Below are 25,823 nucleotides of genomic sequence, written 5' to 3'. Positions count from 1 at the left end.
TTAGGGTTCCAGTTCTCACTGTTACAGCCTGTAAAAAGCCTGCAATCATCCCGCATGTACACAAATGGCCTGAGGAACAAGGTTGCAGTCCTTCCAGCTGTGTGTTTCTCCGCAGAAAAAAAAAACTATTCCTATCAAAGTACTGTTAAAGGATAGCATGTGTTTGATGGCTGAGACACCATTGTCCGCCACTCAGCTGGTGTGAGCAACTGTCAGTGGTGTCACAGCATGTTTAAATGGGCTTTCTGCGGCCTGTTTCGTAGCTTACGGCCATACCACCCTGAACACGCCCGATCTCGTCTGATCTCGGAAGCTAAGCAGGGTCGGGCCTGGTTAGTACTTGGATGGGAGACCGCCTGGGAATACCAGGTGCTGTAAGCTTTTTTTCCCTCTCAGCTGTCACCAAAGGAGGGCGCTGTTGCTCCATCACCGCACACAGGGCTTTGAGGAACAAAAGCTGCAATCATTCCAGCTGTGTCTGAATGCACGCCAGAGAGGTGGCACTGAGACGCCTCACTTTCCAAGTAGTTTTTAGGGTTCCAGTTCTCACTGTTACAGCCTGTAAAAAGCCTGCAATCATCCCGCATGTACACAAATGGCCTGAGGAACAAGGTTGCAGTCCTTCCAGCTGTGTGTTTCTCCGCAGAAAAAAAAAACTATTCCTATCAAAGTACTGTTAAAGGATAGCATGTGTTTGATGGCTGAGACACCATTATCCGCCACTCAGCTGGTGTGAGCAACTGTCAGTGGTGTCACAGCATGTTTAAATGGGCTTTCTGCGGCCTGTTTCGTCGCTTACGGCCATACCACCCTGAACACGCCTGATCTCGTCTGATCTCGGAAGCTAAGCAGGGTCGGGCCTGGTTAGTACTTGGATGGGAGACCGCCTGGGAATACCAGGTGCTGTAAGCTTTTTTTCCCTCTCAGCTGTCACCAAAGGAGGGCGCTGTTGCTCCATCACCGCACACAGGGCTTTGAGGAACAAAAGCTGCAATCATTCCAGCTGTGTCTGAATGCACGCCAGAGAGGTGGCACTGAGACGCCTCACTTTCCAAGTAGTTTTTAGGGTTCCAGTTCTCACTGTTACAGCCTGTAAAAAGCCTGCAATCATCCCGCATGTACACAAATGGCCTGAGGAACAAGGTTGCAGTCCTTCCAGTGTGTGTTTCTCCGCAGAAAAAAAAAAACTATTTCTATCAAAGTACTGTTAAAGGATAGCATGTGTTTGATGGCTGAGACACCATTATCCGCCACTCAGCTGGTGTGAGCAACTGTCAGTGGTGTCACAGCATGTTTAAATGGGCTTTCTGCGGCCTGTTTCGTCGCTTACGGCCATACCACCCTGAACACGCCCGATCTCGTCTGATCTCGGAAGCTAAGCAGGGTCGGGCCTGGTTAGTACTTGGATGGGAGACCGCCTGGGAATACCAGGTGCTGTAAGCTTTTTTTCCCTGTCAGCTGTCACCAAAGGAGGGCGCTGTTGCTCCATCACCGCACACAGGGCTTTGAGGAACAAAAGCTGCAATCATTCCAGCTGTGTCTGAATGCACGCCAGAGAGGTGGCACTGAGACGCCTCACTTTCCAAGTAGTTTTTAGGGTTCCAGTTCTCACTGTTACAGCCTGTAAAAAGCCTGCAATCATCCCGCATGTACACAAATGGCCTGAGGAACAAGGTTGCAGTCCTTCCAGCTGTGTGTTTCTCCGCAGAAAAAAAAAAAACTATTCCTATCAAAGTACTGTTAAAGGATAGCATGTGTTTGATGGCTGAGACACCATTATCCGCCACTCAGCTGGTGTGAGCAACTGTCAGTGGTGTCACAGCATGTTTAAATGGGCTTTCTGCGGCCTGTTTCGTAGCTTACGGCCATACCACCCTGAACACGCCCGATCTCGTCTGATCTCGGAAGCTAAGCAGGGTCGGGCCTGGTTAGTACTTGGATGGGAGACCGCCTGGGAATACCAGGTGCTGTAAGCTTTTTTTCCCTCTCAGCTGTCACCAAAGGAGGGCGCTGTTGCTCCATCACCGCACACAGGGCTTTGAGGAACAAAAGCTGCAATCATTCCAGCTGTGTCTGAATGCACGCCAGAGAGGTGGCACTGAGACGCCTCACTTTCCAAGTAGTTTTTAGGGTTCCAGTTCTCACTGTTACAGCCTGTAAAAAGCCTGCAATCATCCCGCATGTACACAAATGGCCTGAGGAACAAGGTTGCAGTCCTTCCAGCTGTGTGTTTCTCCGCAGAAAAAAACAACTATTCCTATCAAAGTACTGTTAAAGGATAGCATGTGTTTGATGGCTGAGACACCATTATCCGCCACTCAGCTGGTGTGAGCAACTGTCAGTGGTGTCACAGCATGTTTAAATGGGCTTTCTGCGGCCTGTTTCGTAGCTTACGGCCATACCACCCTGAACACGCCCGATCTCGTCTGATCTCGGAAGCTAAGCAGGGTCGGGCCTGGTTAGTACTTGGATGGGAGACCGCCTGGGAATACCAGGTGCTGTAAGCTTTTTTTCCCTCTCAGCTGTCACCACAGGAGGGCGCTGTTGCTCCATCACCGCACACAGGGCTTTGAGGAACAAAAGCTGCAATCATTCCAGCTGTGTCTGAATGCACGCCAGAGAGGTGGCACTGAGACGCCTCACTTTCCAAGTAGTTTTTAGGGTTCCAGTTCTCACTGTTACAGCCTGTAAAAAGCCTGCAATCATCCCGCATGTACACAAATGGCCTGAGGAACAAGGTTGCAGTCCTTCCAGCTGTGTGTTTCTCCGCAGAAAAAAAAAACTATTCCTATCAAAGTACTGTTAAAGGATAGCATGTGTTTGATGGCTGAGACACCATTGTCCGCCACTCAGCTGGTGTGAGCAACTGTCAGTGGTGTCACAGCATGTTTAAATGGGCTTTCTGCGGCCTGTTTCGTAGCTTACGGCCATACCACCCTGAACACGCCCGATCTCGTCTGATCTCGGAAGCTAAGCAGGGTCGGGCCTGGTTAGTACTTGGATGGGAGACCGCCTGGGAATACCAGGTGCTGTAAGCTTTTTTTCCCTCTCAGCTGTCACCAAAGGAGGGCGCTGTTGCTCCATCACCGCACACAGGGCTTTGAGGAACAAAAGCTGCAATCATTCCAGCTGTGTCTGAATGCACGCCAGAGAGGTGGCACTGAGACGCCTCACTTTCCAAGTAGTTTTTAGGGTTCCAGTTCTCACTGTTACAGCCTGTAAAAAGCCTGCAATCATCCCGCATGTACACAAATGGCCTGAGGAACAAGGTTGCAGTCCTTCCAGCTGTGTGTTTCTCCGCAGAAAAAAAAAACTATTCCTATCAAAGTACTGTTAAAGGATAGCATGTGTTTGATGGCTGAGACACCATTATCCGCCACTCAGCTGGTGTGAGCAACTGTCAGTGGTGTCACAGCATGTTTAAATGGGCTTTCTGCGGCCTGTTTCGTCGCTTACGGCCATACCACCCTGAACACGCCTGATCTCGTCTGATCTCGGAAGCTAAGCAGGGTCGGGCCTGGTTAGTACTTGGATGGGAGACCGCCTGGGAATACCAGGTGCTGTAAGCTTTTTTTCCCTCTCAGCTGTCACCAAAGGAGGGCGCTGTTGCTCCATCACCGCACACAGGGCTTTGAGGAACAAAAGCTGCAATCATTCCAGCTGTGTCTGAATGCACGCCAGAGAGGTGGCACTGAGACGCCTCACTTTCCAAGTAGTTTTTAGGGTTCCAGTTCTCACTGTTACAGCCTGTAAAAAGCCTGCAATCATCCCGCATGTACACAAATGGCCTGAGGAACAAGGTTGCAGTCCTTCCAGCTGTGTGTTTCTCCGCAGAAAAAAAAAAACTATTTCTATCAAAGTACTGTTAAAGGATAGCATGTGTTTGATGGCTGAGACACCATTATCCGCCACTCAGCTGGTGTGAGCAACTGTCAGTGGTGTCACAGCATGTTTAAATGGGCTTTCTGCGGCCTGTTTCGTCGCTTACGGCCATACCACCCTGAACACGCCCGATCTCGTCTGATCTCGGAAGCTAAGCAGGGTCGGGCCTGGTTAGTACTTGGATGGGAGACCGCCTGGGAATACCAGGTGCTGTAAGCTTTTTTTCCCTGTCAGCTGTCACCAAAGGAGGGCGCTGTTGCTCCATCACCGCACACAGGGCTTTGAGGAACAAAAGCTGCAATCATTCCAGCTGTGTCTGAATGCACGCCAGAGAGGTGGCACTGAGACGCCTCACTTTCCAAGTAGTTTTTAGGGTTCCAGTTCTCACTGTTACAGCCTGTAAAAAGCCTGCAATCATCCCGCATGTACACAAATGGCCTGAGGAACAAGGTTGCAGTCCTTCCAGCTGTGTGTTTCTCCGCAGAAAAAAAAAAAACTATTCCTATCAAAGTACTGTTAAAGGATAGCATGTGTTTGATGGCTGAGACACCATTATCCGCCACTCAGCTGGTGTGAGCAACTGTCAGTGGTGTCACAGCATGTTTAAATGGGCTTTCTGCGGCCTGTTTCGTAGCTTACGGCCATACCACCCTGAACACGCCCGATCTCGTCTGATCTCGGAAGCTAAGCAGGGTCGGGCCTGGTTAGTACTTGGATGGGAGACCGCCTGGGAATACCAGGTGCTGTAAGCTTTTTTTCCCTCTCAGCTGTCACCAAAGGAGGGCGCTGTTGCTCCATCACCGCACACAGGGCTTTGAGGAACAAAAGCTGCAATCATTCCAGCTGTGTCTGAATGCACGCCAGAGAGGTGGCACTGAGACGCCTCACTTTCCAAGTAGTTTTTAGGGTTCCAGTTCTCACTGTTACAGCCTGTAAAAAGCCTGCAATCATCCCGCATGTACACAAATGGCCTGAGGAACAAGGTTGCAGTCCTTCCAGCTGTGTGTTTCTCCGCAGAAAAAAACAACTATTCCTATCAAAGTACTGTTAAAGGATAGCATGTGTTTGATGGCTGAGACACCATTATCCGCCACTCAGCTGGTGTGAGCAACTGTCAGTGGTGTCACAGCATGTTTAAATGGGCTTTCTGCGGCCTGTTTCGTAGCTTACGGCCATACCACCCTGAACACGCCCGATCTCGTCTGATCTCGGAAGCTAAGCAGGGTCGGGCCTGGTTAGTACTTGGATGGGAGACCGCCTGGGAATACCAGGTGCTGTAAGCTTTTTTTCCCTCTCAGCTGTCACCACAGGAGGGCGCTGTTGCTCCATCACCGCACACAGGGCTTTGAGGAACAAAAGCTGCAATCATTCCAGCTGTGTCTGAATGCACGCCAGAGAGGTGGCACTGAGACGCCTCACTTTCCAAGTAGTTTTTAGGGTTCCAGTTCTCACTGTTACAGCCTGTAAAAAGCCTGCAATCATCCCGCATGTACACAAATGGCCTGAGGAACAAGGTTGCAGTCCTTCCAGCTGTGTGTTTCTCCGCAGAAAAAAAAAACTATTCCTATCAAAGTACTGTTAAAGGATAGCATGTGTTTGATGGCTGAGACACCATTGTCCGCCACTCAGCTGGTGTGAGCAACTGTCAGTGGTGTCACAGCATGTTTAAATGGGCTTTCTGCGGCCTGTTTCGTAGCTTACGGCCATACCACCCTGAACACGCCCGATCTCGTCTGATCTCGGAAGCTAAGCAGGGTCGGGCCTGGTTAGTACTTGGATGGGAGACCGCCTGGGAATACCAGGTGCTGTAAGCTTTTTTTCCCTCTCAGCTGTCACCAAAGGAGGGCGCTGTTGCTCCATCACCGCACACAGGGCTTTGAGGAACAAAAGCTGCAATCATTCCAGCTGTGTCTGAATGCACGCCAGAGAGGTGGCACTGAGACGCCTCACTTTCCAAGTAGTTTTTAGGGTTCCAGTTCTCACTGTTACAGCCTGTAAAAAGCCTGCAATCATCCCGCATGTACACAAATGGCCTGAGGAACAAGGTTGCAGTCCTTCCAGCTGTGTGTTTCTCCGCAGAAAAAAAAAACTATTCCTATCAAAGTACTGTTAAAGGATAGCATGTGTTTGATGGCTGAGACACCATTATCCGCCACTCAGCTGGTGTGAGCAACTGTCAGTGGTGTCACAGCATGTTTAAATGGGCTTTCTGCGGCCTGTTTCGTCGCTTACGGCCATACCACCCTGAACACGCCTGATCTCGTCTGATCTCGGAAGCTAAGCAGGGTCGGGCCTGGTTAGTACTTGGATGGGAGACCGCCTGGGAATACCAGGTGCTGTAAGCTTTTTTTCCCTCTCAGCTGTCACCAAAGGAGGGCGCTGTTGCTCCATCACCGCACACAGGGCTTTGAGGAACAAAAGCTGCAATCATTCCAGCTGTGTCTGAATGCACGCCAGAGAGGTGGCACTGAGACGCCTCACTTTCCAAGTAGTTTTTAGGGTTCCAGTTCTCACTGTTACAGCCTGTAAAAAGCCTGCAATCATCCCGCATGTACACAAATGGCCTGAGGAACAAGGTTGCAGTCCTTCCAGCTGTGTGTTTCTCCGCAGAAAAAAAAAACTATTCCTATCAAAGTACTGTTAAAGGATAGCATGTGTTTGATGGCTGAGACACCATTATCCGCCACTCAGCTGGTGTGAGCAACTGTCAGTGGTGTCACAGCATGTTTAAATGGGCTTTCTGCGGCCTGTTTCGTAGCTTACGGCCATACCACCCTGAACACGCCCGATCTCGTCTGATCTTGGAAGCTAAGCAGGGTCGGGCCTGGTTAGTACTTGGATGGGAGACCGCCTGGGAATACCAGGTGCTGTAAGCTTTTTTTCCCTCTCAGCTGTCACCAAAGGAGGGCGCTGTTGCTCCATCACCGCACACAGGGCTTTGAGGAATAAAAGCTGCAATCATTCCAGCTGTGTCTGAATGCACGCCAGAGAGGTGGCACTGAGACGCCTCACTTTCCAAGTAGTTTTTAGGGTTCCAGTTCTCACTGTTACAGCCTGTAAAAAGCCTGCAATCATCCCGCATGTACACAAATGGCCTGAGGAACAAGGTTGCAGTCCTTCCAGCTGTGTGTTTCTCCGCAGAAAAAAAAAAACTATTCCTATCAAAGTACTGTTAAAGGATAGCATGTGTTTGATGGCTGAGACACCATTATCCGCCACTCAGCTGGTGTGAGCAACTGTCAGTGGTGTCACAGCATGTTTAAATGGGCTTTCTGCGGCCTGTTTCGTAGCTTACGGCCATACCACCCTGAACACGCCCGATCTCGTCTGATCTCGGAAGCTAAGCAGGGTCGGGCCTGGTTAGTACTTGGATGGGAGACCGCCTGGGAATACCAGGTGCTGTAAGCTTTTTTTCCCTCTCAGCTGTCACCAAAGGAGGGCGCTGTTGCTCCATCACCGCACACAGGGCTTTGAGGAACAAAAGCTGCAATCATTCCAGCTGTGTCTGAATGCACGCCAGAGAGGTGGCACTGAGACGCCTCACTTTCCAAGTAGTTTTTAGGGTTCCAGTTCTCACTGTTACAGCCTGTAAAAAGCCTGCAATCATCCCGCATGTACACAAATGGCCTGAGGAACAAGGTTGCAGTCCTTCCAGCTGTGTGTTTCTCCGCAGAAAAAAACAACTATTCCTATCAAAGTACTGTTAAAGGATAGCATGTGTTTGATGGCTGAGACACCATTATCCGCCACTCAGCTGGTGTGAGCAACTGTCAGTGGTGTCACAGCATGTTTAAATGGGCTTTCTGCGGCCTGTTTCGTAGCTTACGGCCATACCACCCTGAACACGCCCGATCTCGTCTGATCTCGGAAGCTAAGCAGGGTCGGGCCTGGTTAGTACTTGGATGGGAGACCGCCTGGGAATACCAGGTGCTGTAAGCTTTTTTTCCCTCTCAGCTGTCACCACAGGAGGGCGCTGTTGCTCCATCACCGCACACAGGGCTTTGAGGAACAAAAGCTGCAATCATTCCAGCTGTGTCTGAATGCACGCCAGAGAGGTGGCACTGAGACGCCTCACTTTCCAAGTAGTTTTTAGGGTTCCAGTTCTCACTGTTACAGCCTGTAAAAAGCCTGCAATCATCCCGCATGTACACAAATGGCCTGAGGAACAAGGTTGCAGTCCTTCCAGCTGTGTGTTTCTCCGCAGAAAAAAAAAAATATTCCTATCAAAGTACTGTTAAAGGATAGCATGTGTTTGATGGCTGAGACACCATTGTCCGCCACTCAGCTGGTGTGAGCAACTGTCAGTGGTGTCACAGCATGTTTAAATGGGCTTTCTGCGGCCTGTTTCGTAGCTTACGGCCATACCACCCTGAACACGCCCGATCTCGTCTGATCTCGGAAGCTAAGCAGGGTCGGGCCTGGTTAGTACTTGGATGGGAGACCGCCTGGGAATACCAGGTGCTGTAAGCTTTTTTTCCCTCTCAGCTGTCACCAAAGGAGGGCGCTGTTGCTCCATCACCGCACACAGGGCTTTGAGGAACAAAAGCTGCAATCATTCCAGCTGTGTCTGAATGCACGCCAGAGAGGTGGCACTGAGACGCCTCACTTTCCAAGTAGTTTTTAGGGTTCCAGTTCTCACTGTTACAGCCTGTAAAAAGCCTGCAATCATCCCGCATGTACACAAATGGCCTGAGGAACAAGGTTGCAGTCCTTCCAGCTGTGTGTTTCTCCGCAGAAAAAAAAAACTATTCCTATCAAAGTACTGTTAAAGGATAGCATGTGTTTGATGGCTGAGACACCATTATCCGCCACTCAGCTGGTGTGAGCAACTGTCAGTGGTGTCACAGCATGTTTAAATGGGCTTTCTGCGGCCTGTTTCGTCGCTTACGGCCATACCACCCTGAACACGCCTGATCTCGTCTGATCTCGGAAGCTAAGCAGGGTCGGGCCTGGTTAGTACTTGGATGGGAGACCGCCTGGGAATACCAGGTGCTGTAAGCTTTTTTTCCCTCTCAGCTGTCACCAAAGGAGGGCGCTGTTGCTCCATCACCGCACACAGGGCTTTGAGGAACAAAAGCTGCAATCATTCCAGCTGTGTCTGAATGCACGCCAGAGAGGTGGCACTGAGACGCCTCACTTTCCAAGTAGTTTTTAGGGTTCCAGTTCTCACTGTTACAGCCTGTAAAAAGCCTGCAATCATCCCGCATGTACACAAATGGCCTGAGGAACAAGGTTGCAGTCCTTCCAGCTGTGTGTTTCTCCGCAGAAAAAAAAAAACTATTCCTATCAAAGTACTGTTAAAGGATAGCATGTGTTTGATGGCTGAGACACCATTATCCGCCACTCAGCTGGTGTGAGCAACTGTCAGTGGTGTCACAGCATGTTTAAATGGGCTTTCTGCGGCCTGTTTCGTAGCTTACGGCCATACCACCCTGAACACGCCCGATCTCGTCTGATCTCGGAAGCTAAGCAGGGTCGGGCCTGGTTAGTACTTGGATGGGAGACCGCCTGGGATTACCAGGTGCTGTAAGCTTTTTTTCCCTCTCAGCTGTCACCAAAGGAGGGCGCTGTTGCTCCATCACCGCACACAGGGCTTTGAGGAACAAAAGCTGCAATCATTCCAGCTGTGTCTGAATGCACGCCAGAGAGGTGGCACTGAGACGCCTCACTTTCCAAGTAGTTTTTAGGGTTCCAGTTCTCACTGTTACAGCCTGTAAAAAGCCTGCAATCATCCCGCATGTACACAAATGGCCTGAGGAACAAGGTTGCAGTCCTTCCAGCTGTGTGTTTCTCCGCAGAAAAAAAAAAAACTATTCCTATCAAAGTACTGTTAAAGGATAGCATGTGTTTGATGGCTGAGACACCATTATCCGCCACTCAGCTGGTGTGAGCAACTGTCAGTGGTGTCACAGCATGTTTAAATGGGCTTTCTGCGGCCTGTTTCGTAGCTTACGGCCATACCACCCTGAACACGCCCGATCTCGTCTGATCTCGGAAGCTAAGCAGGGTCGGGCCTGGTTAGTACTTGGATGGGAGACCGCCTGGGAATACCAGGTGCTGTAAGCTTTTTTTCCCTCTCAGCTGTCACCAAAGGAGGGCGCTGTTGCTCCATCACCGCACACAGGGCTTTGAGGAACAAAAGCTGCAATCATTCCAGCTGTGTCTGAATGCACGCCAGAGAGGTGGCACTGAGACGCCTCACTTTCCAAGTAGTTTTTAGGGTTCCAGTTCTCACTGTTACAGCCTGTAAAAAGCCTGCAATCATCCCGCATGTACACAAATGGCCTGAGGAACAAGGTTGCAGTCCTTCCAGCTGTGTGTTTCTCCGCAGAAAAAAAAAAACTATTCCTATCAAAGTACTGTTAAAGGATAGCATGTGTTTGATGGCTGAGACACCATTATCCGCCACTCAGCTGGTGTGAGCAACTGTCAGTGGTGTCACAGCATGTTTAAATGGGCTTTCTGCGGCCTGTTTCGTAGCTTACGGCCATACCACCCTGAACACGCCCGATCTCGTCTGATCTCGGAAGCTAAGCAGGGTCGGGCCTGGTTAGTACTTGGATGGGAGACCGCCTGGGATTACCAGGTGCTGTAAGCTTTTTTTCCCTCTCAGCTGTCACCAAAGGAGGGCGCTGTTGCTCCATCACCGCACACAGGGCTTTGAGGAACAAAAGCTGCAATCATTCCAGCTGTGTCTGAATGCACGCCAGAGAGGTGGCACTGAGACGCCTCACTTTCCAAGTAGTTTTTAGGGTTCCAGTTCTCACTGTTACAGCCTGTAAAAAGCCTGCAATCATCCCGCATGTACACAAATGGCCTGAGGAACAAGGTTGCAGTCCTTCCAGCTGTGTGTTTCTCCGCAGAAAAAAAAAAACTATTTCTATCAAAGTACTGTTAAAGGATAGCATGTGTTTGATGGCTGAGACACCATTATCCGCCACTCAGCTGGTGTGAGCAACTGTCAGTGGTGTCACAGCATGTTTAAATGGGCTTTCTGCGGCCTGTTTCTTGCTTACGGCCATACCACCCTGAACACGCCCGATCTCGTCTGATCTCGGAAGCTAAGCAGGGTCGGGCCTGGTTAGTACTTGGATGGGAGACCGCCTGGGAATACCAGGTGCTGTAAGCTTTTTTTCCCTCTCAGCTGTCACCAAAGGAGGGCGCTGTTGCTCCATCACCGCACACAGGGCTTTGAGGAACAAAAGCTGCAATCATTCCAGCTGTGTCTGAATGCACGCCAGAGAGGTGGCACTGAGACGCCTCACTTTCCAAGTAGTTTTTAGGGTTCCAGTTCTCACTGTTACAGCCTGTAAAAAGCCTGCAATCATCCCGCATGTACACAAATGGCCTGAGGAACAAGGTTGCAGTCCTTCCAGCTGTGTGTTTCTCCGCAGAAAAAAAAAAACTATTCCTATCAAAGTACTGTTAAAGGATAGCATGTGTTTGATGGCTGAGACACCATTATCCGCCACTCAGCTGGTGTGAGCAACTGTCAGTGGTGTCACAGCATGTTTAAATGGGCTTTCTGCGGCCTGTTTCGTAGCTTACGGCCATACCACCCTGAACACGCCCGATCTCGTCTGATCTCGGAAGCTAAGCAGGGTCGGGCCTGGTTAGTACTTGGATGGGAGACCGCCTGGGAATACCAGGTGCTGTAAGCTTTTTTTCCCTCTCAGCTGTCACCAAAGGAGGGCGCTGTTGCTCCATCACCGCACACAGGGCTTTGAGGAACAAAAGCTGAAATCATTTCAGCTGTGTCTGAATGCACGCCAGAGAGGTGGCACTGAGACGCCTCACTTTCCAAGTAGTTTTTAGGGTTCCAGTTCTCACTGTTACAGCCTGTAAAAAGCCTGCAATCATCCCGCATGTACACAAATGGCCTGAGGAACAAGGTTGCAGTCCTTCCAGCTGTGTGTTTCTCCGCAGAAAAAAAAAAACTATTCCTATCAAAGTACTGTTAAAGGATAGCATGTGTTTGATGGCTGAGACACCATTATCCGCCACTCAGCTGGTGTGAGCAACTGTCAGTGGTGTCACAGCATGTTTAAATGGGCTTTCTGCGGCCTGTTTCGTAGCTTACGGCCATACCACCCTGAACACGCCCGATCTCGTCTGATCTCGGAAGCTAAGCAGGGTCGGGCCTGGTTAGTACTTGGATGGGAGACCGCCTGGGAATACCAGGTGCTGTAAGCTTTTTTTCCCTCTCAGCTGTCACCAAAGGAGGGCGCTGTTGCTCCATCACCGCACACAGGGCTTTGAGGAACAAAAGCTGCAATCATTCCAGCTGTGTCTGAATGCACGCCAGAGAGGTGGCACTGAGACGCCTCACTTTCCAAGTAGTTTTTAGGGTTCCAGTTCTCACTGTTACAGCCTGTAAAAAGCCTGCAATCATCCCGCATGTACACAAATGGCCTGAGGAACAAGGTTGCAGTCCTTCCAGCTGTGTGTTTCTCCGCAGAAAAAAAAAACTATTCCTATCAAAGTACTGTTAAAGGATAGTATGTGTTTGATGGCTGAGACACCATTATCCGCCACTCAGCTGGTGTGAGCAACTGTCAGTGGTGTCACAGCATGTTTAAATGGGCTTTCTGCGGCCTGTTTCGTAGCTTACGGCCATACCACCCTGAACACGCCTGATCTCGTCTGATCTCGGAAGCTAAGCAGGGTCGGGCCTGGTTAGTACTTGGATGGGAGACCGCCTGGGAATACCAGGTGCTGTAAGCTTTTTTTCCCTCTCAGCTGTCACCAAAGGAGGGCGCTGTTGCTCCATCACCGCACACAGGGCTTTGAGGAACAAAAGCTGCAATCATTCCAGCTGTGTCTGAATGCACGCCAGAGAGGTGGCACTGAGACGCCTCACTTTCCAAGTAGTTTTTAGGGTTCCAGTTCTCACTGTTACAGCCTGTAAAAAGCCTGCAATCATCCCGCATGTACACAAATGGCCTGAGGAACAAGGTTGCAGTCCTTCCAGCTGTGTGTTTCTCTGCAGAAAAAAAAAAACTATTCCTATCAAAGTACTGTTAAAGGATAGCATGTGTTTGATGGCTGAGACACCATTATCCGCCACTCAGCTGGTGTGAGCAACTGTCAGTGGTGTCACAGCATGTTTAAATGGGCTTTCTGCGGCCTGTTTCGTAGCTTACGGCCATACCACCCTGAACACGCCCGATCTCGTCTGATCTCGGAAGCTAAGCAGGGTCGGGCCTGGTTAGTACTTGGATGGGAGACCGCCTGGGAATACCAGGTGCTGTAAGCTTTTTTTCCCTCTCAGCTGTCACCAAAGGAGGGCGCTGTTGCTCCATCACCGCACACAGGGCTTTGAGGAACAAAAGCTGCAATCATTCCAGCTGTGTCTGAATGCACGCCAGAGAGGTGGCACTGAGACGCCTCACTTTCCAAGTAGTTTTTAGGGTTCCAGTTCTCACTGTTACAGCCTGTAAAAAGCCTGCAATCATCCCGCATGTACACAAATGGCCTGAGGAACAAGGTTGCAGTCCTTCCAGCTGTGTGTTTCTCCGCAGAAAAAAAAAAAACTATTCCTATCAAAGTACTGTTAAAGGATAGCATGTGTTTGATGGCTGAGACACCATTATCCGCCACTCAGCTGGTGTGAGCAACTGTCAGTGGTGTCACAGCATGTTTAAATGGGCTTTCTGCGGCCTGTTTCGTAGCTTACGGCCATACCACCCTGAACACGCCCGATCTCGTCTGATCTCGGAAGCTAAGCAGGGTCGGGCCTGGTTAGTACTTGGATGGGAGACCGCCTGGGAATACCAGGTGCTGTAAGCTTTTTTTCCCTCTCAGCTGTCACCAAAGGAGGGCGCTGTTGCTCCATCACCGCACACAGGGCTTTGAGGAACAAAAGCTGCAATCATTCCAGCTGTGTCTGAATGCACGCCAGAGAGGTGGCACTGAGACGCCTCACTTTCCAAGTAGTTTTTAGGGTTCCAGTTCTCACTGTTACAGCCTGTAAAAAGCCTGCAATCATCCCGCATGTACACAAATGGCCTGAGGAACAAGGTTGCAGTCCTTCCAGCTGTGTGTTTCTCCGCAGAAAAAAACAACTATTCCTATCAAAGTACTGTTAAAGGATAGCATGTGTTTGATGGCTGAGACACCATTATCCGCCACTCAGCTGGTGTGAGCAACTGTCAGTGGTGTCACAGCATGTTTAAATGGGCTTTCTGCGGCCTGTTTCGTAGCTTACGGCCATACCACCCTGAACACGCCTGATCTCGTCTGATCTCGGAAGCTAAGCAGGGTCGGGCCTGGTTAGTACTTGGATGGGAGACCGCCTGGGAATACCAGGTGCTGTAAGCTTTTTTTCCCTCTCAGCTGTCACCAAAGGAGGGCGCTGTTGCTCCATCACCGCACACAGGGCTTTGAGGAACAAAAGCTGCAATCATTCCAGCTGTGTCTGAATGCACGCCAGAGAGGTGGCACTGAGACGCCTCACTTTCCAAGTAGTTTTTAGGGTTCCAGTTCTCACTGTTACAGCCTGTAAAAAGCCTGCAATCATCCCGCATGTACACAAATGGCCTGAGGAACAAGGTTGCAGTCCTTCCAGCTGTGTGTTTCTCCGCAGAAAAAAAAAACTATTCCTATCAAAGTACTGTTAAAGGATAGCATGTGTTTGATGGCTGAGACACCATTGTCCGCCACTCAGCTGGTGTGAGCAACTGTCAGTGGTGTCACAGCATGTTTAAATGGGCTTTCTGCGGCCTGTTTCGTAGCTTACGGCCATACCACCCTGAACACGCCCGATCTCGTCTGATCTCGGAAGCTAAGCAGGGTCGGGCCTGGTTAGTACTTGGATGGGAGACCGCCTGGGAATACCAGGTGCTGTAAGCTTTTTTTCCCTCTCAGCTGTCACCAAAGGAGGGCGCTGTTGCTCCATCACCGCACACAGGGCTTTGAGGAACAAAAGCTGCAATCATTCCAGCTGTGTCTGAATGCACGCCAGAGAGGTGGCACTGAGACGCCTCACTTTCCAAGTAGTTTTTAGGGTTCCAGTTCTCACTGTTACAGCCTGTAAAAAGCCTGCAATCATCCCGCATGTACACAAATGGCCTGAGGAACAAGGTTGCAGTCCTTCCAGCTGTGTGTTTCTCCGCAGAAAAAAAAAACTATTCCTATCAAAGTACTGTTAAAGGATAGCATGTGTTTGATGGCTGAGACACCATTATCCGCCACTCAGCTGGTGTGAGCAACTGTCAGTGGTGTCACAGCATGTTTAAATGGGCTTTCTGCGGCCTGTTTCGTCGCTTACGGCCATACCACCCTGAACACGCCTGATCTCGTCTGATCTCGGAAGCTAAGCAGGGTCGGGCCTGGTTAGTACTTGGATGGGAGACCGCCTGGGAATACCAGGTGCTGTAAGCTTTTTTTCCCTCTCAGCTGTCACCAAAGGAGGGCGCTGTTGCTCCATCACCGCACACAGGGCTTTGAGGAACAAAAGCTGCAATCATTCCAGCTGTGTCTGAATGCACGCCAGAGAGGTGGCACTGAGACGCCTCACTTTCCAAGTAGTTTTTAGGGTTCCAGTTCTCACTGTTACAGCCTGTAAAAAGCCTGCAATCATCCCGCATGTACACAAATGGCCTGAGGAACAAGGTTGCAGTCCTTCCAGCTGTGTGTTTCTCCGCAGAAAAAAAAAACTATTCCTATCAAAGTACTGTTAAAGGATAGCATGTGTTTGATGGCTGAGACACCATTATCCGCCACTCAGCTGGTGTGAGCAACTGTCAGTGGTGTCACAGCATGTTTAAATGGGCTTTCTGCGGCCTGTTTCGTAGCTTACGGCCATACCACCCTGAACACGCCCGATCTCGTCTGATCTTGGAAGCTAAGCAGGGTCGGGCCTGGTTAGTACTTGGATGGGAGACCGCCTGGGAATACCAGGTGCTGTAAGCTTTTTTTCCCTCTCAGCTGTCACCAAAGGAGGGCGCTGTTGCTCCATCACCGCACACAGGGCTTTGAGGAATAAAAGCTGCAATCATTCCAGCTGTGTCTGAATGCACGCCAGAGAGGTGGCACTGAGACGCCTCACTTTCCAAGTAGTTTTTAGGGTTCCAGTTCTCACTGTTACAGCCTGTAAAAAGCCTGCAATCATCCCGCATGTACACAAATGGCCTGAGGAACAAGGTTGCAGTCCTTCCAGCTGTGTGTTTCTCCGCAGAAAAAAAAAAACTATTCCTATCAAAGTACTGTTAAAGGATAGCATGTGTTTGATGGCTGAGACACCATTATCCGCCACTCAGCTGGTGTGAGCAACTGTCAGTGGTGTCACAGCATGTTTAAATGGGCTTTCTGCGGCCTGTTTCGTAGCTTACGGCCATACCACCCTGAACACGCCCGATCTCGTCTGATCTCGGAAGCTAAGCAGGGTCGGGCCTGGTTAGTACTTGGATGGGAGACCGCCTGGGAATACCAGGTGCTGTAAGCTTTTTTTCCCTCTCAGCTGTCACCAAAGGAGGGCGCTGTTGCTCCATCACCGCACACAGGGCTTTGAGGAACAAAAGCTGCAATCATTCCAGCTGTGTCTGAATGCACGCCAGAGAGGTGGCACTGAGACGCCTCACTTTCCAAGTAGTTTTTAGGGTTCCAGTTCTCACTGTTACAGCCTGTAAAAAGCCTGCAATCATCCCGCATGTACACAAATGGCCTGAGGAACAAGGTTGCAGTCCTTCCAGCTGTGTGTTTCTCCGCAGAAAAAAAAAACTATTCCTATCAAAGTACTGTTAAAGGATAGCATGTGTTTGATGGCTGAGACACCATTATCCGCCACTCAGCTGGTGTGAGCAACTGTCAGTGGTGTCACAGCATGTTTAAATGGGCTTTCTGCGGCCTGTTTCGTAGCTTACGGCCATACCACCCTGAACACGCCCGATCTCGTCTGATCTTGGAAGCTAAGCAGGGTCGGGCCTGGTTAGTACTTGGATGGGAGACCGCCTGGGAATACCAGGTGCTGTAAGCTTTTTTTCCCTCTCAGCTGTCACCAAAGGAGGGCGCTGTTGCTCCATCACCGCACACAGGGCTTTGAGGAATAAAAGCTGCAATCATTCCAGCTGTGTCTGAATGCACGCCAGAGAGGTGGCACTGAGACGCCTCACTTTCCAAGTAGTTTTTAGGGTTCCAGTTCTCACTGTTACAGCCTGTAAAAAGCCTGCAATCATCCCGCATGTACACAAATGGCCTGAGGAACAAGGTTGCAGTCCTTCCAGCTGTGTGTTTCTCCGCAGAAAAAAAAAAACTATTCCTATCAAAGTACTGTTAAAGGATAGCATGTGTTTGATGGCTGAGACACCATTATCCGCCACTCAGCTGGTGTGAGCAACTGTCAGTGGTGTCACAGCATGTTTAAATGGGCTTTCTGCGGCCTGTTTCGTAGCTTACGGCCATACCACCCTGAACACGCCCGATCTCGTCTGATCTCGGAAGCTAAGCAGGGTCGGGCCTGGTTAGTACTTGGATGGGAGACCGCCTGGGAATACCAGGTGCTGTAAGCTTTTTTTCCCTCTCAGCTGTCACCAAAGGAGGGCGCTGTTGCTCCATCACCGCACACAGGGCTTTGAGGAACAAAAGCTGCAATCATTCCAGCTGTGTCTGAATGCACGCCAGAGAGGTGGCACTGAGACGCCTCACTTTCCAAGTAGTTTTTAGGGTTCCAGTTCTCACTGTTACAGCCTGTAAAAAGCCTGCAATCATCCCGCATGTACACAAATGGCCTGAGGAACAAGGTTGCAGTCCTTCCAGCTGTGTGTTTCTCCGCAGAAAAAAACAACTATTCCTATCAAAGTACTGTTAAAGGATAGCATGTGTTTGATGGCTGAGACACCATTATCCGCCACTCAGCTGGTGTGAGCAACTGTCAGTGGTGTCACAGCATGTTTAAATGGGCTTTCTGCGGCCTGTTTCGTAGCTTACGGCCATACCACCCTGAACACGCCCGATCTCGTCTGATCTCGGAAGCTAAGCAGGGTCGGGCCTGGTTAGTACTTGGATGGGAGACCGCCTGGGAATACCAGGTGCTGTAAGCTTTTTTTCCCTCTCAGCTGTCACCACAGGAGGGCGCTGTTGCTCCATCACCGCACACAGGGCTTTGAGGAACAAAAGCTGCAATCATTCCAGCTGTGTCTGAATGCACGCCAGAGAGGTGGCACTGAGACGCCTCACTTTCCAAGTAGTTTTTAGGGTTCCAGTTCTCACTGTTACAGCCTGTAAAAAGCCTGCAATCATCCCGCATGTACACAAATGGCCTGAGGAACAAGGTTGCAGTCCTTCCAGCTGTGTGTTTCTCCGCAGAAAAAAAAAAACTATTCCTATCAAAGTACTGTTAAAGGATAGCATGTGTTTGATGGCTGAGACACCATTATCCGCCACTCAGCTGGTGTGAGCAACTGTCAGTGGTGTCACAGCATGTTTAAATGGGCTTTCTGCGGCCTGTTTCGTAGCTTACGGCCATACCACCCTGAACACGCCCGATCTCGTCTGATCTCGGAAGCTAAGCAGGGTCGGGCCTGGTTAGTACTTGGATGGGAGACCGCCTGGGATTACCAGGTGCTGTAAGCTTTTTTTCCCTCTCAGCTGTCACCAAAGGAGGGCGCTGTTGCTCCATCACCGCACACAGGGCTTTGAGGAACAAAAGCTGCAATCATTCCAGCTGTGTCTGAATGCACGCCAGAGAGGTGGCACTGAGACGCCTCACTTTCCAAGTAGTTTTTAGGGTTCCAGTTCTCACTGTTACAGCCTGTAAAAAGCCTGCAATCATCCCGCATGTACACAAATGGCCTGAGGAACAAGGTTGCAGTCCTTCCAGCTGTGTGTTTCTCCGCAGAAAAAAAAAAAACTATTCCTATCAAAGTACTGTTAAAGGATAGCATGTGTTTGATGGCTGAGACACCATTATCCGCCACTCAGCTGGTGTGAGCAACTGTCAGTGGTGTCACAGCATGTTTAAATGGGCTTTCTGCGGCCTGTTTCGTAGCTTACGGCCATACCACCCTGAACACGCCCGATCTCGTCTGATCTCGGAAGCTAAGCAGGGTCGGGCCTGGTTAGTACTTGGATGGGAGACCGCCTGGGAATACCAGGTGCTGTAAGCTTTTTTTCCCTCTCAGCTGTCACCAAAGGAGGGCGCTGTTGCTCCATCACCGCACACAGGGCTTTGAGGAACAAAAGCTGCAATCATTCCAGCTGTGTCTGAATGCACGCCAGAGAGGTGGCACTGAGACGCCTCACTTTCCAAGTAGTTTTTAGGGTTCCAGTTCTCACTGTTACAGCCTGTAAAAAGCCTGCAATCATCCCGCATGTACACAAATGGCCTGAGGAACAAGGTTGCAGTCCTTCCAGCTGTGTGTTTCTCCGCAGAAAAAAAAAAACTATTCCTATCAAAGTACTGTTAAAGGATAGCATGTGTTTGATGGCTGAGACACCATTATCCGCCACTCAGCTGGTGTGAGCAACTGTCAGTGGTGTCACAGCATGTTTAAATGGGCTTTCTGCGGCCTGTTTCGTAGCTTACGGCCATACCACCCTGAACACGCCCGATCTCGTCTGATCTCGGAAGCTAAGCAGGGTCGGGCCTGGTTAGTACTTGGATGGGAGACCGCCTGGGATTACCAGGTGCTGTAAGCTTTTTTTCCCTCTCAGCTGTCACCAAAGGAGGGCGCTGTTGCTCCATCACCGCACACAGGGCTTTGAGGAACAAAAGCTGCAATCATTCCAGCTGTGTCTGAATGCACGCCAGAGAGGTGGCACTGAGACGCCTCACTTTCCAAGTAGTTTTTAGGGTTCCAGTTCTCACTGTTACAGCCTGTAAAAAGCCTGCAATCATCCCGCATGTACACAAATGGCCTGAGGAACAAGGTTGCAGTCCTTCCAGCTGTGTGTTTCTCCGCAGAAAAAAAAAAACTATTTCTATCAAAGTACTGTTAAAGGATAGCATGTGTTTGATGGCTGAGACACCATTATCCGCCACTCAGCTGGTGTGAGCAACTGTCAGTGGTGTCACAGCATGTTTAAATGGGCTTTCTGCGGCCTGTTTCTTGCTTACGGCCATACCACCCTGAACACGCCCGATCTCGTCTGATCTCGGAAGCTAAGCAGGGTCGGGCCTGGTTAGTACTTGGATGGGAGACCGCCTGGGAATACCAGGTGCTGTAAGCTTTTTTTCCCTCTCAGCTGTCACCAAAGGAGGGCGCTGTTGCTCCATCACCGCACACAGGGCTTTGAGGAACAAAAGCTGCAATCATTCCAGCTGTGTCTGAATGCACGCCAGAGAGGTGGCACTGAGACGCCTCACTTTCCAAGTAGTTTTTAGGGTTCCAGTTCTCACTGTTACAGCCTGTAAAAAGCCTGCAATCATCCCGCATGTACACAAATGGCCTGAGGAACAAGGTTGCAGTCCTTCCAGCTGTGTGTTTCTCCGCAGAAAAAAAAAAACTATTCCTATCAAAGTACTGTTAAAGGATAGCATGTGTTTGATGGCTGAGACACCATTATCCGCCACTCAGCTGGTGTGAGCAACTGTCAGTGGTGTCACAGCATGTTTAAATGGGCTTTCTGCGGCCTGTTTCGTAGCTTACGGCCATACCACCCTGAACACGCCCGATCTCGTCTGATCTCGGAAGCTAAGCAGGGTCGGGCCTGGTTAGTACTTGGATGGGAGACAGCCTGGGAATACCAGGTGCTGTAAGCTTTTTTTCCCTCTCAGCTGTCACCAAAGGAGGGCGCTGTTGCTCCATCACCGCACACAGGGCTTTGAGGAACAAAAGCTGAAATCATTCCAGCTGTGTCTGAATGCACGCCAGAGAGGTGGCACTGAGACGCCTCACTTTCCAAGTAGTTTTTAGGGTTCCAGTTCTCACTGTTACAGCCTGTAAAAAGCCTGCAATCATCCCGCATGTACACAAATGGCCTGAGGAACAAGGTTGCAGTCCTTCCAGCTGTGTGTTTCTCCGCAGAAAAAAAAAAACTATTCCTATCAAAGTACTGTTAAAGGATAGCATGTGTTTGATGGCTGAGACACCATTATCCGCCACTCAGCTGGTGTGAGCAACTGTCAGTGGTGTCACAGCATGTTTAAATGGGCTTTCTGCGGCCTGTTTCGTAGCTTACGGCCATACCACCCTGAACACGCCCGATCTCGTCTGATCTCGGAAGCTAAGCAGGGTCGGGCCTGGTTAGTACTTGGATGGGAGACCGCCTGGGAATACCAGGTGCTGTAAGCTTTTTTTCCCTCTCAGCTGTCACCAAAGGAGGGCGCTGTTGCTCCATCACCGCACACAGGGCTTTGAGGAACAAAAGCTGCAATCATTCCAGCTGTGTCTGAATGCACGCCAGAGAGGTGGCACTGAGACGCCTCACTTTCCAAGTAGTTTTTAGGGTTCCAGTTCTCACTGTTACAGCCTGTAAAAAGCCTGCAATCATCCCGCATGTACACAAATGGCCTGAGGAACAAGGTTGCAGTCCTTCCAGCTGTGTGTTTCTCCGCAGAAAAAAAAAACTATTCCTATCAAAGTACTGTTAAAGGATAGCATGTGTTTGATGGCTGAGACACCATTATCCGCCACTCAGCTGGTGTGAGCAACTGTCAGTGGTGTCACAGCATGTTTAAATGGGCTTTCTGCGGCCTGTTTCGTAGCTTACGGCCATACCACCCTGAACACGCCTGATCTCGTCTGATCTCGGAAGCTAAGCAGGGTCGGGCCTGGTTAGTACTTGGATGGGAGACCGCCTGGGAATACCAGGTGCTGTAAGCTTTTTTTCCCTCTCAGCTGTCACCAAAGGAGGGCGCTGTTGCTCCATCACCGCACACAGGGCTTTGAGGAACAAAAGCTGCAATCATTCCAGCTGTGTCTGAATGCACGCCAGAGAGGTGGCACTGAGACGCCTCACTTTCCAAGTAGTTTTTAGGGTTCCAGTTCTCACTGTTACAGCCTGTAAAAAGCCTGCAATCATCCCGCATGTACACAAATGGCCTGAGGAACAAGGTTGCAGTCCTTCCAGCTGTGTGTTTCTCCGCAGAAAAAAAAAAAACTATTCCTATCAAAGTACTGTTAAAGGATAGCATGTGTTTGATGGCTGAGACACCATTATCCGCCACTCAGCTGGTGTGAGCAACTGTCAGTGGTGTCACAGCATGTTTAAATGGGCTTTCTGCGGCCTGTTTCGTAGCTTACGGCCATACCACCCTGAACACGCCCGATCTCGTCTGATCTCGGAAGCTAAGCAGGGTCGGGCCTGGTTAGTACTTGGATGGGAGACCGCCTGGGAATACCAGGTGCTGTAAGCTTTTTTTCCCTCTCAGCTGTCACCAAAGGAGGGCGCTGTTGCTCCATCACCGCACACAGGGCTTTGAGGAACAAAAGCTGCAATCATTCCAGCTGTGTCTGAATGCACGCCAGAGAGGTGGCACTGAGACGCCTCACTTTCCAAGTAGTTTTTAGGGTTCCAGTTCTCACTGTTACAGCCTGTAAAAAGCCTGCAATCATCCCGCATGTACACAAATGGCCTGAGGAACAAGGTTGCAGTCCTTCCAGCTGTGTGTTTCTCCGCAGAAAAAAAAAACTATTCCTATCAAAGTACTGTTAAAGGATAGCATGTGTTTGATGGCTGAGACACCATTATCCGCCACTCAGCTGGTGTGAGCAACTGTCAGTGGTGTCACAGCATGTTTAAATGGGCTTTCTGCGGCCTGTTTCGTAGCTTACGGCCATACCACCCTGAACACGCCTGATCTCGTCTGATCTCGGAAGCTAAGCAGGGTCGGGCCTGGTTAGTACTTGGATGGGAGACCGCCTGGGAATACCAGGTGCTGTAAGCTTTTTTTCCCTCTCAGCTGTCACCAAAGGAGGGCGCTGTTGCTCCATCACCGCACACAGGGCTTTGAGGAACAAAAGCTGCAATCATTCCAGCTGTGTCTGAATGCACGCCAGAGAGGTGGCACTGAGACGCCTCACTTTCCAAGTAGTTTTTAGGGTTCCAGTTCTCACTGTTACAGCCTGTAAAAAGCCTGCAATCATCCCGCATGTACACAAATGGCCTGAGGAACAAGGTTGCAGTCCTTCCAGCTGTGTGTTTCTCTGCAGAAAAAAAAAACTATTCCTATCAAAGTACTGTTAAAAGGATAAAGGATAGCATGTGTTTGATGGCTGAGACACCATTATCCCGCATGTACACAAACACATGCTATCCTTTAACAGTACTTTGATAGGAATAGTTTTTTTTTTTCTGCGGAGAAACACACAGCTGGAAGGACTGCAACCTTGTTCCTCAGGCCATTTGTGTACATGCGGGATGATTGCAGGCTTTTTACAGGCTGTAACAGTGAGAACTGGAACCCTAAAAACTACTTGGAAAGTGAGGCGTCTCAGTGCCACCTCTCTGGCGTGCATTCAGACACAGCTGGAATGATTGCAGCTTTTGTTCCTCAAAGCCCTGTGTGCGGTGATGGAGCAACAGCGCCCTCCTTTGGTGACAGCTGAGAGGGAAAAAAAGCTTACAGCACCTGGTATTCCCAGGCGGTCTCCCATCCAAGTACTAACCAGGCCCGACCCTGCTTAGCTTCTGAGATCAGACGAGATCAGGCGTGTTCAGGGTGGTATGGCCGTAAGCGACGAAACAGGCCGCAGAAAGCCCATTTAAACATGCTGTGACACCACTGACAGTTGCTCACACCAGCTGAGTGGCGGATAATGGTGTCTCAGCCATCAAACACATGCTATCCTTTAACAGTACTTTGATAGGAATAGTTTTTTTTTTCTGCGGAGAAACACACAGCTGGAAGGACTGCAACCTTGTTCCTCAGGCCATTTGTGTACATGCGGGATGATTGCAGGCTTTTTACAGGCTGTAACAGTGAGAACTGGAACCCTAAAAACTACTTGGAAAGTGAGGCGTCTCAGTGCCACCTCTCTGGCGTGCATTCAGACACAGCTGGAATGATTGCAGCTTTTGTTCCTCAAAGCCCTGTGTGCGGTGATGGAGCAACAGCGCCCTCCTTTGGTGACAGCTGAGAGGGAAAAAAAGCTTACAGCACCTGGTATTCCCAGGCGGTCTCCCATCCAAGTACTAACCAGGCCCGACCCTGCTTAGCTTCCGAGATCAGACGAGATCGGGCGTGTTCAGGGTGGTATGGCCGTAAGCTACGAAACAGGCCGCAGAAAGCCCATTTAAACATGCTGTGACACCACTGACAGTTGCTCACACCAGCTGAGTGGCGGATAATGGTGTCTCAGCCATCAAACACATGCTATCCTTTAACAGTACTTTGATAGGAATAGTTTTTTTTTTCTGCAGAGAAACACACAGCTGGAAGGACTGCAACCTTGTTCCTCAGGCCATTTGTGTACAAACCAGGCCCGACCCTGCTTAGCTTCCGAGATCAGACGAGATCGGGCGTTTCCAAGTAGTTTTTAGGGTTCCAGTTCTCACTGTTACAGCCTGTAAAAAGCCTGCAATCATCCCGCATGTACACAAATGGCCTGAGGAACAAGGTTGCAGTCCTTCCAGCTGTGTGTTTCTCCGCAGAAAAAAAAAACTATTCCTATCAAAGTACTGTTAAAGGATAGCATGTGTTTGATGGCTGAGACACCATTATCCGCCACTCAGCTGGTGTGAGCAACTGTCAGTGGTGTCACAGCATGTTTAAATGGGCTTTCTGCGGCCTGTTTCGTAGCTTACGGCCATACCACCCTGAACACGCCTGATCTCGTCTGATCTCGGAAGCTAAGCAGGGTCGGGCCTGGTTAGTACTTGGATGGGAGACCGCCTGGGAATACCAGGTGCTGTAAGCTTTTTTTCCCTCTCAGCTGTCACCAAAGGAGGGCGCTGTTGCTCCATCACCGCACACAGGGCTTTGAGGAACAAAAGCTGCAATCATTCCAGCTGTGTCTGAATGCACGCCAGAGAGGTGGCACTGAGACGCCTCACTTTCCAAGTAGTTTTTAGGGTTCCAGTTCTCACTGTTACAGCCTGTAAAAAGCCTGCAATCATCACGCATGTACACAAATGGCCTGAGGAACAAGGTTGCAGTCCTTCCAGCTATGTGTTTCTCCGCAGAAAAAAAAAAACTATTCCTATCAAAGTACTGTTAAAGGATAGCATGTGTTTGATGGCTGAGACACCATTATCCGCCACTCAGCTGGTGTGAGCAACTGTCAGTGGTGTCACAGCATGTTTAAATGGGCTTTCTGCGGCCTGTTTCGTAGCTTACGGCCATACCACCCTGAACACGCCCGATCTCGTCTGATCTCGGAAGCTAAGCAGTGTCCGGCCTGGTTAGTACTTGGATGGGAGACCGCCTGGGAATACCAGGTGCTGTAAGCTTTTTTTCCCTTTCAGCTGTCACCAAAGGAGGGCGCTGTTGCTCCATCACCGCACACAGGGCTTTGAGGAACAAAAGCTGCAATCATTCCAGCTGTGTCTGAATGCACGCCAGAGAGGTGGCACTGAGACGCCTCACTTTCCAAGTAGTTTTTAGGGTTCCAGTTCTCACTGTTACAGCCTGTAAAAAGCCTGCAATCATCCCGCATGTACACAAATGGCCTGAGGAACAAGGTTGCAGTCCTTCCAGCTGTGTGTTTCTCCGCAGAAAAAAAAAACTATTCCTATCAAAGTACTGTTAAAGGATAGCATGTGTTTGATGGCTGAGACACCATTATCCGCCACTCAGCTGGTGTGAGCAACTGTCAGTGGTGTCACAGCATGTTTAAATGGGCTTTCTGCGGCCTGTTTCGTCGCTTACGGCCATACCACCCTGAACACGCCAGATCTCGTCTGATCTCGGAAGCTAAGCAGGGTCGGGCCTGGTTAGTACTTGGATGGGAGACCGCCTGGGAATACCAGGTGCTGTAAGCTTTTTTTCCCTCTCAGCTGTCACCAAAGGAGGGCGCTGTTGCTCCATCACCGCACACAGGGCTTTGAGGAACAAAAGCTGC

At 50.1% G+C, this 25,823-nt stretch overlaps 48 non-coding genes across 48 annotated transcripts; 46 read left to right on the top strand and 2 right to left on the bottom strand.

Annotated features, from left to right (window-relative positions):
- The first annotated feature begins 262 nt into the window (after window positions 1–262).
- Window positions 263–381, top strand: LOC128370315 (5S ribosomal RNA). Its single transcript, XR_008322425.1, has one exon. It is a non-coding gene; the product is annotated as a 5S ribosomal RNA (ribosomal RNA).
- Window positions 382–793: 412 nt separating this feature from the next.
- On the top strand, window positions 794–912 carry LOC128370541 (5S ribosomal RNA). Its single transcript, XR_008322636.1, has one exon. It is a non-coding gene; the product is annotated as a 5S ribosomal RNA (ribosomal RNA).
- A 412-nt stretch (window positions 913–1,324) lies between these two features.
- Window positions 1,325–1,443, top strand: LOC128370313 (5S ribosomal RNA). The gene has a single exon (XR_008322423.1). It is a non-coding gene; the product is annotated as a 5S ribosomal RNA (ribosomal RNA).
- Window positions 1,444–1,857: 414 nt separating this feature from the next.
- On the top strand, window positions 1,858–1,976 carry LOC128370312 (5S ribosomal RNA). The gene has a single exon (XR_008322422.1). It is a non-coding gene; the product is annotated as a 5S ribosomal RNA (ribosomal RNA).
- Window positions 1,977–2,388: 412 nt separating this feature from the next.
- Window positions 2,389–2,507, top strand: LOC128370311 (5S ribosomal RNA). Its single transcript, XR_008322421.1, has one exon. It is a non-coding gene; the product is annotated as a 5S ribosomal RNA (ribosomal RNA).
- Window positions 2,508–2,919: 412 nt separating this feature from the next.
- On the top strand, window positions 2,920–3,038 carry LOC128370310 (5S ribosomal RNA). The gene has a single exon (XR_008322420.1). It is a non-coding gene; the product is annotated as a 5S ribosomal RNA (ribosomal RNA).
- Window positions 3,039–3,450: 412 nt separating this feature from the next.
- On the top strand, window positions 3,451–3,569 carry LOC128370539 (5S ribosomal RNA). Its single transcript, XR_008322634.1, has one exon. It is a non-coding gene; the product is annotated as a 5S ribosomal RNA (ribosomal RNA).
- Window positions 3,570–3,982: 413 nt separating this feature from the next.
- Window positions 3,983–4,101, top strand: LOC128370309 (5S ribosomal RNA). Its single transcript, XR_008322419.1, has one exon. It is a non-coding gene; the product is annotated as a 5S ribosomal RNA (ribosomal RNA).
- Window positions 4,102–4,515: 414 nt separating this feature from the next.
- LOC128370308 (5S ribosomal RNA) lies at window positions 4,516–4,634 on the top strand. Its single transcript, XR_008322418.1, has one exon. It is a non-coding gene; the product is annotated as a 5S ribosomal RNA (ribosomal RNA).
- Window positions 4,635–5,046: 412 nt separating this feature from the next.
- On the top strand, window positions 5,047–5,165 carry LOC128370307 (5S ribosomal RNA). Its single transcript, XR_008322417.1, has one exon. It is a non-coding gene; the product is annotated as a 5S ribosomal RNA (ribosomal RNA).
- A 412-nt stretch (window positions 5,166–5,577) lies between these two features.
- On the top strand, window positions 5,578–5,696 carry LOC128370306 (5S ribosomal RNA). Its single transcript, XR_008322416.1, has one exon. It is a non-coding gene; the product is annotated as a 5S ribosomal RNA (ribosomal RNA).
- Window positions 5,697–6,108: 412 nt separating this feature from the next.
- On the top strand, window positions 6,109–6,227 carry LOC128370538 (5S ribosomal RNA). Its single transcript, XR_008322633.1, has one exon. It is a non-coding gene; the product is annotated as a 5S ribosomal RNA (ribosomal RNA).
- A 412-nt stretch (window positions 6,228–6,639) lies between these two features.
- On the top strand, window positions 6,640–6,758 carry LOC128370571 (5S ribosomal RNA). The gene has a single exon (XR_008322663.1). It is a non-coding gene; the product is annotated as a 5S ribosomal RNA (ribosomal RNA).
- A 413-nt stretch (window positions 6,759–7,171) lies between these two features.
- Window positions 7,172–7,290, top strand: LOC128370305 (5S ribosomal RNA). Its single transcript, XR_008322415.1, has one exon. It is a non-coding gene; the product is annotated as a 5S ribosomal RNA (ribosomal RNA).
- A 412-nt stretch (window positions 7,291–7,702) lies between these two features.
- On the top strand, window positions 7,703–7,821 carry LOC128370304 (5S ribosomal RNA). The gene has a single exon (XR_008322414.1). It is a non-coding gene; the product is annotated as a 5S ribosomal RNA (ribosomal RNA).
- A 412-nt stretch (window positions 7,822–8,233) lies between these two features.
- Window positions 8,234–8,352, top strand: LOC128370302 (5S ribosomal RNA). The gene has a single exon (XR_008322412.1). It is a non-coding gene; the product is annotated as a 5S ribosomal RNA (ribosomal RNA).
- Window positions 8,353–8,764: 412 nt separating this feature from the next.
- On the top strand, window positions 8,765–8,883 carry LOC128370537 (5S ribosomal RNA). The gene has a single exon (XR_008322632.1). It is a non-coding gene; the product is annotated as a 5S ribosomal RNA (ribosomal RNA).
- A 413-nt stretch (window positions 8,884–9,296) lies between these two features.
- LOC128370691 (5S ribosomal RNA) lies at window positions 9,297–9,415 on the top strand. Its single transcript, XR_008322777.1, has one exon. It is a non-coding gene; the product is annotated as a 5S ribosomal RNA (ribosomal RNA).
- A 414-nt stretch (window positions 9,416–9,829) lies between these two features.
- LOC128370301 (5S ribosomal RNA) lies at window positions 9,830–9,948 on the top strand. The gene has a single exon (XR_008322411.1). It is a non-coding gene; the product is annotated as a 5S ribosomal RNA (ribosomal RNA).
- Window positions 9,949–10,361: 413 nt separating this feature from the next.
- LOC128370690 (5S ribosomal RNA) lies at window positions 10,362–10,480 on the top strand. The gene has a single exon (XR_008322776.1). It is a non-coding gene; the product is annotated as a 5S ribosomal RNA (ribosomal RNA).
- A 412-nt stretch (window positions 10,481–10,892) lies between these two features.
- On the top strand, window positions 10,893–11,011 carry LOC128370299 (5S ribosomal RNA). Its single transcript, XR_008322410.1, has one exon. It is a non-coding gene; the product is annotated as a 5S ribosomal RNA (ribosomal RNA).
- A 413-nt stretch (window positions 11,012–11,424) lies between these two features.
- LOC128370298 (5S ribosomal RNA) lies at window positions 11,425–11,543 on the top strand. Its single transcript, XR_008322409.1, has one exon. It is a non-coding gene; the product is annotated as a 5S ribosomal RNA (ribosomal RNA).
- A 413-nt stretch (window positions 11,544–11,956) lies between these two features.
- LOC128370297 (5S ribosomal RNA) lies at window positions 11,957–12,075 on the top strand. Its single transcript, XR_008322408.1, has one exon. It is a non-coding gene; the product is annotated as a 5S ribosomal RNA (ribosomal RNA).
- A 412-nt stretch (window positions 12,076–12,487) lies between these two features.
- On the top strand, window positions 12,488–12,606 carry LOC128370536 (5S ribosomal RNA). Its single transcript, XR_008322631.1, has one exon. It is a non-coding gene; the product is annotated as a 5S ribosomal RNA (ribosomal RNA).
- Window positions 12,607–13,019: 413 nt separating this feature from the next.
- On the top strand, window positions 13,020–13,138 carry LOC128370296 (5S ribosomal RNA). The gene has a single exon (XR_008322407.1). It is a non-coding gene; the product is annotated as a 5S ribosomal RNA (ribosomal RNA).
- A 414-nt stretch (window positions 13,139–13,552) lies between these two features.
- Window positions 13,553–13,671, top strand: LOC128370295 (5S ribosomal RNA). Its single transcript, XR_008322406.1, has one exon. It is a non-coding gene; the product is annotated as a 5S ribosomal RNA (ribosomal RNA).
- A 412-nt stretch (window positions 13,672–14,083) lies between these two features.
- LOC128370534 (5S ribosomal RNA) lies at window positions 14,084–14,202 on the top strand. Its single transcript, XR_008322630.1, has one exon. It is a non-coding gene; the product is annotated as a 5S ribosomal RNA (ribosomal RNA).
- Window positions 14,203–14,614: 412 nt separating this feature from the next.
- Window positions 14,615–14,733, top strand: LOC128370294 (5S ribosomal RNA). Its single transcript, XR_008322405.1, has one exon. It is a non-coding gene; the product is annotated as a 5S ribosomal RNA (ribosomal RNA).
- Window positions 14,734–15,145: 412 nt separating this feature from the next.
- Window positions 15,146–15,264, top strand: LOC128370533 (5S ribosomal RNA). Its single transcript, XR_008322629.1, has one exon. It is a non-coding gene; the product is annotated as a 5S ribosomal RNA (ribosomal RNA).
- A 412-nt stretch (window positions 15,265–15,676) lies between these two features.
- On the top strand, window positions 15,677–15,795 carry LOC128370570 (5S ribosomal RNA). Its single transcript, XR_008322662.1, has one exon. It is a non-coding gene; the product is annotated as a 5S ribosomal RNA (ribosomal RNA).
- A 413-nt stretch (window positions 15,796–16,208) lies between these two features.
- LOC128370293 (5S ribosomal RNA) lies at window positions 16,209–16,327 on the top strand. The gene has a single exon (XR_008322404.1). It is a non-coding gene; the product is annotated as a 5S ribosomal RNA (ribosomal RNA).
- Window positions 16,328–16,739: 412 nt separating this feature from the next.
- Window positions 16,740–16,858, top strand: LOC128370569 (5S ribosomal RNA). The gene has a single exon (XR_008322661.1). It is a non-coding gene; the product is annotated as a 5S ribosomal RNA (ribosomal RNA).
- A 413-nt stretch (window positions 16,859–17,271) lies between these two features.
- LOC128370292 (5S ribosomal RNA) lies at window positions 17,272–17,390 on the top strand. Its single transcript, XR_008322403.1, has one exon. It is a non-coding gene; the product is annotated as a 5S ribosomal RNA (ribosomal RNA).
- A 412-nt stretch (window positions 17,391–17,802) lies between these two features.
- On the top strand, window positions 17,803–17,921 carry LOC128370290 (5S ribosomal RNA). The gene has a single exon (XR_008322401.1). It is a non-coding gene; the product is annotated as a 5S ribosomal RNA (ribosomal RNA).
- Window positions 17,922–18,334: 413 nt separating this feature from the next.
- LOC128370689 (5S ribosomal RNA) lies at window positions 18,335–18,453 on the top strand. The gene has a single exon (XR_008322775.1). It is a non-coding gene; the product is annotated as a 5S ribosomal RNA (ribosomal RNA).
- A 414-nt stretch (window positions 18,454–18,867) lies between these two features.
- Window positions 18,868–18,986, top strand: LOC128370289 (5S ribosomal RNA). The gene has a single exon (XR_008322400.1). It is a non-coding gene; the product is annotated as a 5S ribosomal RNA (ribosomal RNA).
- A 413-nt stretch (window positions 18,987–19,399) lies between these two features.
- LOC128370688 (5S ribosomal RNA) lies at window positions 19,400–19,518 on the top strand. The gene has a single exon (XR_008322774.1). It is a non-coding gene; the product is annotated as a 5S ribosomal RNA (ribosomal RNA).
- Window positions 19,519–19,930: 412 nt separating this feature from the next.
- Window positions 19,931–20,049, top strand: LOC128370288 (5S ribosomal RNA). The gene has a single exon (XR_008322399.1). It is a non-coding gene; the product is annotated as a 5S ribosomal RNA (ribosomal RNA).
- Window positions 20,050–20,462: 413 nt separating this feature from the next.
- Window positions 20,463–20,581, top strand: LOC128369874 (5S ribosomal RNA). The gene has a single exon (XR_008322039.1). It is a non-coding gene; the product is annotated as a 5S ribosomal RNA (ribosomal RNA).
- A 413-nt stretch (window positions 20,582–20,994) lies between these two features.
- On the top strand, window positions 20,995–21,113 carry LOC128370287 (5S ribosomal RNA). The gene has a single exon (XR_008322398.1). It is a non-coding gene; the product is annotated as a 5S ribosomal RNA (ribosomal RNA).
- A 412-nt stretch (window positions 21,114–21,525) lies between these two features.
- Window positions 21,526–21,644, top strand: LOC128370532 (5S ribosomal RNA). The gene has a single exon (XR_008322628.1). It is a non-coding gene; the product is annotated as a 5S ribosomal RNA (ribosomal RNA).
- Window positions 21,645–22,058: 414 nt separating this feature from the next.
- On the top strand, window positions 22,059–22,177 carry LOC128370286 (5S ribosomal RNA). The gene has a single exon (XR_008322397.1). It is a non-coding gene; the product is annotated as a 5S ribosomal RNA (ribosomal RNA).
- A 412-nt stretch (window positions 22,178–22,589) lies between these two features.
- LOC128370531 (5S ribosomal RNA) lies at window positions 22,590–22,708 on the top strand. The gene has a single exon (XR_008322627.1). It is a non-coding gene; the product is annotated as a 5S ribosomal RNA (ribosomal RNA).
- A 672-nt stretch (window positions 22,709–23,380) lies between these two features.
- LOC128370497 (5S ribosomal RNA) lies at window positions 23,381–23,499 on the bottom strand. Its single transcript, XR_008322595.1, has one exon. It is a non-coding gene; the product is annotated as a 5S ribosomal RNA (ribosomal RNA).
- A 412-nt stretch (window positions 23,500–23,911) lies between these two features.
- On the bottom strand, window positions 23,912–24,030 carry LOC128370283 (5S ribosomal RNA). Its single transcript, XR_008322395.1, has one exon. It is a non-coding gene; the product is annotated as a 5S ribosomal RNA (ribosomal RNA).
- A 531-nt stretch (window positions 24,031–24,561) lies between these two features.
- LOC128370530 (5S ribosomal RNA) lies at window positions 24,562–24,680 on the top strand. The gene has a single exon (XR_008322626.1). It is a non-coding gene; the product is annotated as a 5S ribosomal RNA (ribosomal RNA).
- Window positions 24,681–25,093: 413 nt separating this feature from the next.
- On the top strand, window positions 25,094–25,212 carry LOC128369919 (5S ribosomal RNA). The gene has a single exon (XR_008322081.1). It is a non-coding gene; the product is annotated as a 5S ribosomal RNA (ribosomal RNA).
- Window positions 25,213–25,624: 412 nt separating this feature from the next.
- Window positions 25,625–25,743, top strand: LOC128370629 (5S ribosomal RNA). Its single transcript, XR_008322718.1, has one exon. It is a non-coding gene; the product is annotated as a 5S ribosomal RNA (ribosomal RNA).
- The last annotated feature ends 80 nt before the right edge of the window (window positions 25,744–25,823 follow it).

Source organism: Scomber japonicus, chromosome 12 (genome assembly GCF_027409825.1).
Source record: "Scomber japonicus isolate fScoJap1 chromosome 12, fScoJap1.pri, whole genome shotgun sequence".
In the NCBI taxonomy this organism is placed as follows: domain Eukaryota; kingdom Metazoa; phylum Chordata; class Actinopteri; order Scombriformes; family Scombridae; genus Scomber; species Scomber japonicus.
The sequence above is the reverse complement of the archived record's forward strand: the minus strand, read 5'-3'. Positions and strand labels throughout refer to the sequence as shown.